This window comes from Rutidosis leptorrhynchoides, chromosome 8, assembly GCF_046630445.1.
Source record: "Rutidosis leptorrhynchoides isolate AG116_Rl617_1_P2 chromosome 8, CSIRO_AGI_Rlap_v1, whole genome shotgun sequence".
NCBI lineage: Eukaryota > Viridiplantae > Streptophyta > Magnoliopsida > Asterales > Asteraceae > Rutidosis > Rutidosis leptorrhynchoides.
Window position 1 is genome coordinate 81,651,537 of NC_092340.1, and position 7,776 is coordinate 81,659,312.

Sequence of the window (7,776 nt, forward strand, 5' to 3'; positions counted from 1 at the left end):
CATTCCGGGACACCCTTCGGATATGATATAAATTTCGAAGTACTAAAGCATCCGGTACTTTGGATGGGGTTTGTTAGGCCCATTAGATCTATCTTTAGGATTCGCGTCAATTAGGGTGTCTGTTCCCTAATTCTTAGATTACCAGACTTAATAAAAAGGGGCATATTCGATTTCGATAATTCAACCATAGAATGTAGTTTCACGTACTTGTGTCTATTTTGCATATCATTTATAAAACCTGTATGTATTCTCATCCCAAAAATATTAGATTTTAAAAGTGGGACTATAACTCACTTTCACAGATTTTTACTTCGTCAGGAAGTAAGACTTGGCCACTGGTTGATTCACGAACCTATAACAATATATACATATATATCAAAGTATGTTCAAAATATATTTACAACACTTTTAATATATTTTGATGTTTTAAGTTTATTAAGTCAGTTGTCCTCGTTAGTAACCTACAACTAGTTGTCCACAGTTAGATGTACAGAAATAAATCGATAAATATTATCTTGAATCAATCCACGACCCAGTGTATACGTATCTCAGTATTGATCACAACTCAAACTATATATATTTTGGAATCAACCTCAACCCTGTATAGCTAAGTCCAACATTCACATATAGAGTGTCTATGGTTGTTCCGAAATATATATAGACGTGTCGACATGATAGGTCGAAACATTGTATACGTGTCTATGGTATCTCAAGATTACATAATATACGATACAAGTTGATTAAGTTATGGTTGGAATAGATTTGTTACCAATTTTCACGTAGCTAAAATGAGAAAAATTATCCAATCTTGTTTTACCCATAACTTCTTCATTTTAAATCCGTTTTGAGTGAATCAAATTGCTATGGTTTCATATTGAACTATATTTTATGAATCTAAACAGAAAAAGTATAGGTTTATAGTCGGAAAAATAAGTTACAAGTCGTTTTTGTAAAGGTAGTCATTTCAGTCGAAATAACGACGTCTAGATGACCATTTTAGAAAACATACTTCCACTTTGAGTTTAACCATAATTTTTGGATATAGTTTTATGTTCATAATAAAAATCATTTTCCCAGAATAACAACTTTTAAATCAAAGTTTATCATAGTTTTTAATTAACTAACCCAAAACAGCCCACGGTGTTACTACGACGGCGTAAATCCGGTTTTACGGTGTTTTTCGTGTTTCCAGGTTTTAAATCATTAAGTTAGCATATCATATAGATATAGAACATGTGTTTAGTTGATTTTAAAAATCAAGTTAGAATGATTAACTTTTATTTGTGAACAAGTTTAGAATTAACTAAACTATGTTCTAGTGATTACAAGTTTAAACCTTCGAATAAGATAGCTTTATATGTATGAATCGAATGATGTTATGAACATAATTACTACCTCAAGTTCCTTGGATAAACCTACTGAAAATGATAAAAATAGATCTAGCTTCAAAGGATCCTTGGATGGCTTGAAAGTTCTTGAAGCAGAATCATGACACGAAAACAATTTCAAGTAAGATTTCCACTCGAAATAAGATTGTTATAGTTATAGAAATTGAATTAAAGTTTGAATATGATTATTACCTTGTATTAAAAAGATAACCTACTGTAAGTAACAAAGGTTTCTTGATCTTGGATGATTACTTGGAATGGATTTAGAAAACTTGGAAGTAAACTTGCAATCTTGGAAGTATTCTTGATTTTATGAAACTAGAACTTTTGGAATTTATGAAGAACACTTAGAACTTGAAGATAGAACTTGAGAGAGATCAATTAGATGAAGAAAATTGAAGAATGAAAGTGTTTGTAGGTGTTTTTGGTCGTTGGTGTATGGATTAGATATAAAGGATATGTAATTTTGTTTTCATGTAAATAAGTCATGAATGATTACTCATATTTTTGTAATTTTATGAGATATTTCATGCTAGTTTCCAAATTATGGTTCCCACATGTGTTAGGTGACTCACATGGGCTGCTAAGAGCTGATCATTGGAGTGTATATACCAATAGTACATACATCTAAAAGCTGTGTATTGTACGAGTACGAATACGGGTGCATACGAGTAGAATTGTTGATGAAACTGAACGAGGATGTAATTGTAAGAATTTTTGTTAAGTAGAAGTATTTTGATAAGTGTCTTGAAGTCTTTCAAAAGTGTATGAATACATATTAAAACACTACATGTATATACATTTTAACTGAGTCGTTAAGTCATCGTTAGTCGTTACATGTAAATGTTGTTTTGAAACCTTTAGGTTAACGATCTTGTTGAATGTTGTTAACCCATTGTTTATTATAACAAATGAGATGTTAAATTGTTATATTATCATGATATTATGATATATAATATATCTTAGTATGATATATATACAGTTAAATGCCGTTACAACGATAATCGTTACATATATGTCTCGTTTCGAAATCATTAAGTTAGTAGTCTTATTTTTACATATGTATTTCATTGTTAATACACTTAATAATATATTTACTTATCATTTAACATAATTGACCAAGTGTATCAATATCTTAATATGATTCATATGTACCTAGTAAGACGTTGTTATAACGATAATCGTTATATATATCGTTTTCGAGTTTCTTAAATTAATAGTCTCATTTTTATGTATATAACTCATTGTTAAAATACCTAATGAGATACATAATTATAATAGAATCATGTTAACTATATATATATCCATATATATGTCATCGTATAGTTTTTACAAGTTTTAACGTTCGTGAATCTCCGGTCAACTTGGGTGGTCAATTGTCTATATGAAACCTATTTCAATTAATCAAGTCTTAACAAATTTGATTTCTTAACATGTTGTAAACACTTAATCATGTAAATAACAATTTCATTTAATATATATATATATAAACATGGAAAAGTTCGGGTCACTACAGTACCTACCCGTTAAATAAATTTCGTCCCGAAATTTTAAGCAGTTGGAGGTGTTGACGTATCTTCTGGAAATAAATGCGGGTATTTCTTCTTCATCTGATATTCATGCTCCCAGGTGAACTCGGGTCCTCTACGAGCATTCCATCGAACCTTAACAATCGGTATCTTGTTTTGTTTAAGTCTCTTAACCTCACGATCCATTATTTCGACGGGTTCTTCAATGAATTGAAGTTTTTCATTGATTTGGATTTCGTCCAACGGAATAGTGAGATATTCTTTAGCAAAATATTTCTTCAAATTTGAGACGTGGAAAGTGTTATGTACAGCCACGAGTTGTTGAGGTAGCTCCAGTTGGTAAGCTACTGGTCCGACACGATCTATAATCTTGAATGGTCCAATGTACCTTGGATTTAGTTTCCCCCGTTTACCAAATCGAACAACGCCTTTCCAAGGTGAAACCTTAAGCATGACCATTTCTCCAATTTCAAACTCTATATCTTTTCTTTTACTGTCCGCGTAGCTCTTTTGTCGACTCTGGGGGGATTTTCAATCTTTGTTGAATTTGGATGATTTTCTCGGTAGTTTCTTGTATTATCTCCGGATCCGTAATCTGTCTATCCCCCACTTCACTCCAACAAATCGGAGACCTGCACTTTCTACCATAAAGTGCTTCAAACGGTGCCATCTCAATGCTTGAATGGTAGCTGTTGTTGTAGGAAAATTCTGCTAACCGTAGATGTCGATCCCAACTGTTTCCGAAATCGATAACACAAGCTCGTAGCATGTCTTCAAGCGTTTGTATCGTCCTTTCGCTCTGCCCATCAGTTTGTGGATGATAGGCAGTACTCATGTCTAGACGAGTTCCTAATGCTTGCTGTAATGTCTGCCAGAATCTTGAAATAAATCTGCCATCCCTATCAGAGATAATAGAGATTGGTATTCCATGTCTGGAGACGACTTCCTTCAAATACAGTCGTGCTAACTTCTCCATCTTGTCATCTTCTCTTATTGGCAGGAAGTGTGCTGACTTGGTGAGACGATCAACTATTACCCAAATAGTATCATAACCACTTGCAGTCCTTGGCAATTTAGTAATGAAATCCATGGTAATGTTTTCCCATTTCCATTCTGGGATTTCAGGTTGTTGTAGTAGACCTGATGGTTTCTGATGTTCAGCTTTGACCTTAGAACACGTCAAACATTCTCCTACATATTTAGCAATATCGGCTTTCATACCTGGCCACCAAAAATGTTTCTTAAGATCCTTGTACATCTTCTCCGTTCCAGGATGTATTGAGTATCTGGTTTTATGAGCTTCTCTAAGTACCATTTCTCTCATATCTCCAAATTTTGGTACCCAAATTCTTTCAGCCCTATTCCGGGTTCCGTCTTCCCGAATATTAAGATGCTTCTCCGATCATTTGGGTATTTCATCCTTTAAATTTCCCTCTTTTAAAACTCCTTGTTGCGCCTCCTTTATTTGAGTAGTAAGGTTAGTGTGAATCATTATATTCATAGATTTTACTCGAATGGGTTCTCTGTCCTTTCTGCTCAAGGCATCGGCTACCACATTTGCCTTCCCCGGGTGGTAACGAATCTCAAAGTCGTAATCATTCAACAATTCAATCCACCTACGCTGCCTCATATTCAGTTGTTTCTGATTAAATATGTGTTGAAGACTTTTGTGGTCGGTATATATAATACTTTTGACCCCATATAAGTAGTGCCTCCAAGTCTTTAATGCAAAAACAACCGCGCCTAATTCCAAATCTTGCGTCGTATAATTTTGCTCATGAATCTTCAATTGTCTCGACGCATAAGCAATCACCTTCGTCCGTTGCATTAATACACAACCGAGACCTTGCTTTGATGCGTCACAATAAATCACAAAATCATCATTCCCTTCAGGCAATGACAATATAGGTGCCGTAGTTAGCTTTTTCTTCAATAATTGAAACGCTTTCTCTTGTTCATCCTTCCATTCAAATTTCTTCCCTTTATGCGTTAATGCAGTCAAGGGTTTTGCTATTCTGGAAAAGTCTTGGATGAACCTTCTGTAGTAACCAGCTAGTCCTAAAAACTGGCGTATGTGTTTTGGAGTTTTCGGGGTTTCCCACTTTTCAACAGTTTCTATCTTTGCCGGATCCACCTTAATACCTTTTTTGTTCACTATGTGACCGGGGAATTGAACTTCTTCCAGCCAAAATGCACACTTTGAAAATTTAGCGTACAATTCTTCCTTCCTCAATACTTCTAACACCTTTCTCAAATGTTCACCGTGTTCTTGGTCATTCTTTGAGTAAATAAGTATGTCATGAATTAAAACAATGACAAACTTGTCAAGGTATGGTCCACACACTCGGTTCATAAGGTCCATGAACACAGCTGGTGCATTAGTTAAACCAAACGGCATGACCATAAACTCGTAATGACTGTAACGTGTTCTGAAAGCAGTCTTTGGAATATCATCTTCTTTCACCCGCATTTGATGATACCCGGAACGTAAGTCAAACTTTGAATAAACAGACGAGCCTTGTAGTTGATCAAATAAGTCGTCGATTCTCGATAGTGGGTAGCGGTTCTTGATGGTAAGTTTGTTCAACTCTCGATAGTCGATACACAACCTGAATGTACCATCTTTCTTCTTGACAAACAAAACAGGAGCTCCCCACGGTGATGTGCTTGGTCGAATGAAACTACGCTCTAAAAGTTCTTGTAATTGGCTTTGTAGTTCTTTCATCTCGCTGAGTGCGAGTCTGTAAGGAGCACGAGCTATTGGTGCAGCTCCTGGTACAAGATCTATTTGAAATTCAACGGATCGATGTGGGGGTAATCCCGGTAATTCTTTCGAAAATACATCGGGAAATTCTTTTACGACGGGAACATCATTGATGCTCTTTTCTTCAGTTTGTACTTTCTCGATGTGTGCTAGAACAGAATAGCAACCTTTTCTTATTAGTTTTTGTGCCTTCAAATTACTAATAAGATGTAGCTTCGTGTTGCCCTTTTCTCCGTACACCATTAAGGGTTTTCCTTTTTCTCGTATAATGCGAATTACATTTTTGTAACAAACGATCTCTGCTTTCACTTCTTTCAACCAGTCCATACCGATTATCACATCAAAACTCCGTAACTCTACTGGTATCAAGTCAATCTTAAATATTTCGCTAACCAGTTTAATTTCTCGATTCCGACATATATTATCTGCTGAAATTAATTTACCCTTTGCTAATTCGAGTAAAAATTTACTATCCAACGGCGTCAATGGACAACTTAATTTAGCACAAAAATCTCTGCTCATATAGCTTCTATCCGCACCCGAATCAAATAAAACGTAAGCAGATTTATTGTCAATAAGAAACGTACCCGTAACAAGCTCCGGGTCTTCCTGTGCCTCTGCCGCATTAATATTAAAAACTCTTTCGCGGCCTTGTCCATTCGTGTTCTCCTGGTTCGGGCAATTTCTAATAATGTGGCCCGGTTTTTCACATTTATAACAAACTACATTGGCATAACTTGCTCCGACACTACTTGCTCCGCCATTACTCGTTCCGAAACCATTTGTTCCTTTCATTCTGTTAACCCCTGGTCCGTAGACCTCACACTTCGCCGCGCTATGACCATTTATTTTACACTTGTTGCAAAATTTGGTGCAGAACCCCGAGTGATACTTTTCACACCTTTGGCATAGCTGCTTCTGATTGTTGTTGTTGTTGCGATTGTTATTGTTGTTGGGACGATTGTTGTAGTTGCTGTTGTTATTGTTGTTATTTTTGTTGTTGTTGGGCCGTTTATTGTAGTTGCGATTGATGTTGCGATTGTTGGGATAATTGTTGCGATTATTATTGTAATTGCTGTTGTTATTGTATTGGTGATTCTTATCACCGTTTTCCTCCCACTTTCTTTTGACTTGCTTCACATTGGCCTCTTCAGCCGTCTGTTCTTTAATTCTTTCCTCAATCTGGTTCACTAGTTTGTGAGCCATTCTACATGCCTGTTGTATGGAGGCGGGCTCGTGTGAACTTATATCTTCTTGGATTCTTTCCGGTAATCCTTTCACAAACGCGTCGATCTTCTCTTCCTCATCTTCGAACGCTCCCGGACACAATAGGCACAATTCTGTGAATCGTCTTTCGTACGTGGTAATATCAAATCCTTGGGTTCGTAACCCTCTAAGTTCTGTCTTGAGCTTATTGACCTCGGTTCTGGGACGGTACTTCTCGTTCATCAAGTGTTTGAATGCTGACCACGGTAGTGCGTACGCATCATCTTGTCCCACTTGCTCTAGATAGGTATTCCACCACGTTAACGCAGAACCTGTGAAGGTATGCGTAGCGTAATTCACTTTGTCCTCTTCAGTACACTTACTTATGGCAAACACCGATTCGACCTTCTCGGTCCACCGTTTCAATCCGATCGGTCCTTTGGTTCCATCAAATTCCAAAGGTTTGCTGGCAGTGAATTCTTTGTAGGTGCATCCTACACGATTTCCTGTACTGCTAGATCCAAGGTTATTGTTGGTATGTAGCGCAGCCTGTACTGCGGCTATGTTTGAAGCTAGAAAAGTACGGAATTCCTCTTCATTCATATTCACGGTGTGTCGAGTAGTCGGTGCCATTTCCTTCAAAATAGTCAAATGGAACAAGTTAATCATACAGAATATTTAGAGTAGTTAATAGTATTTCGTAGCATAATATGAACTCATTTATAAAAGCTTTTTCTTCATATTAGCGTTTTATAAGTTTAAATTCGGGTAGTACCTACCCGTTAAGTTCATACTTAGTAGCTAATATACAATTCAACTACTACAATTCTATATGAAAAACTGATTATAATAATATTTCGCGTTCAAACTTTTATACAATATTTTACAA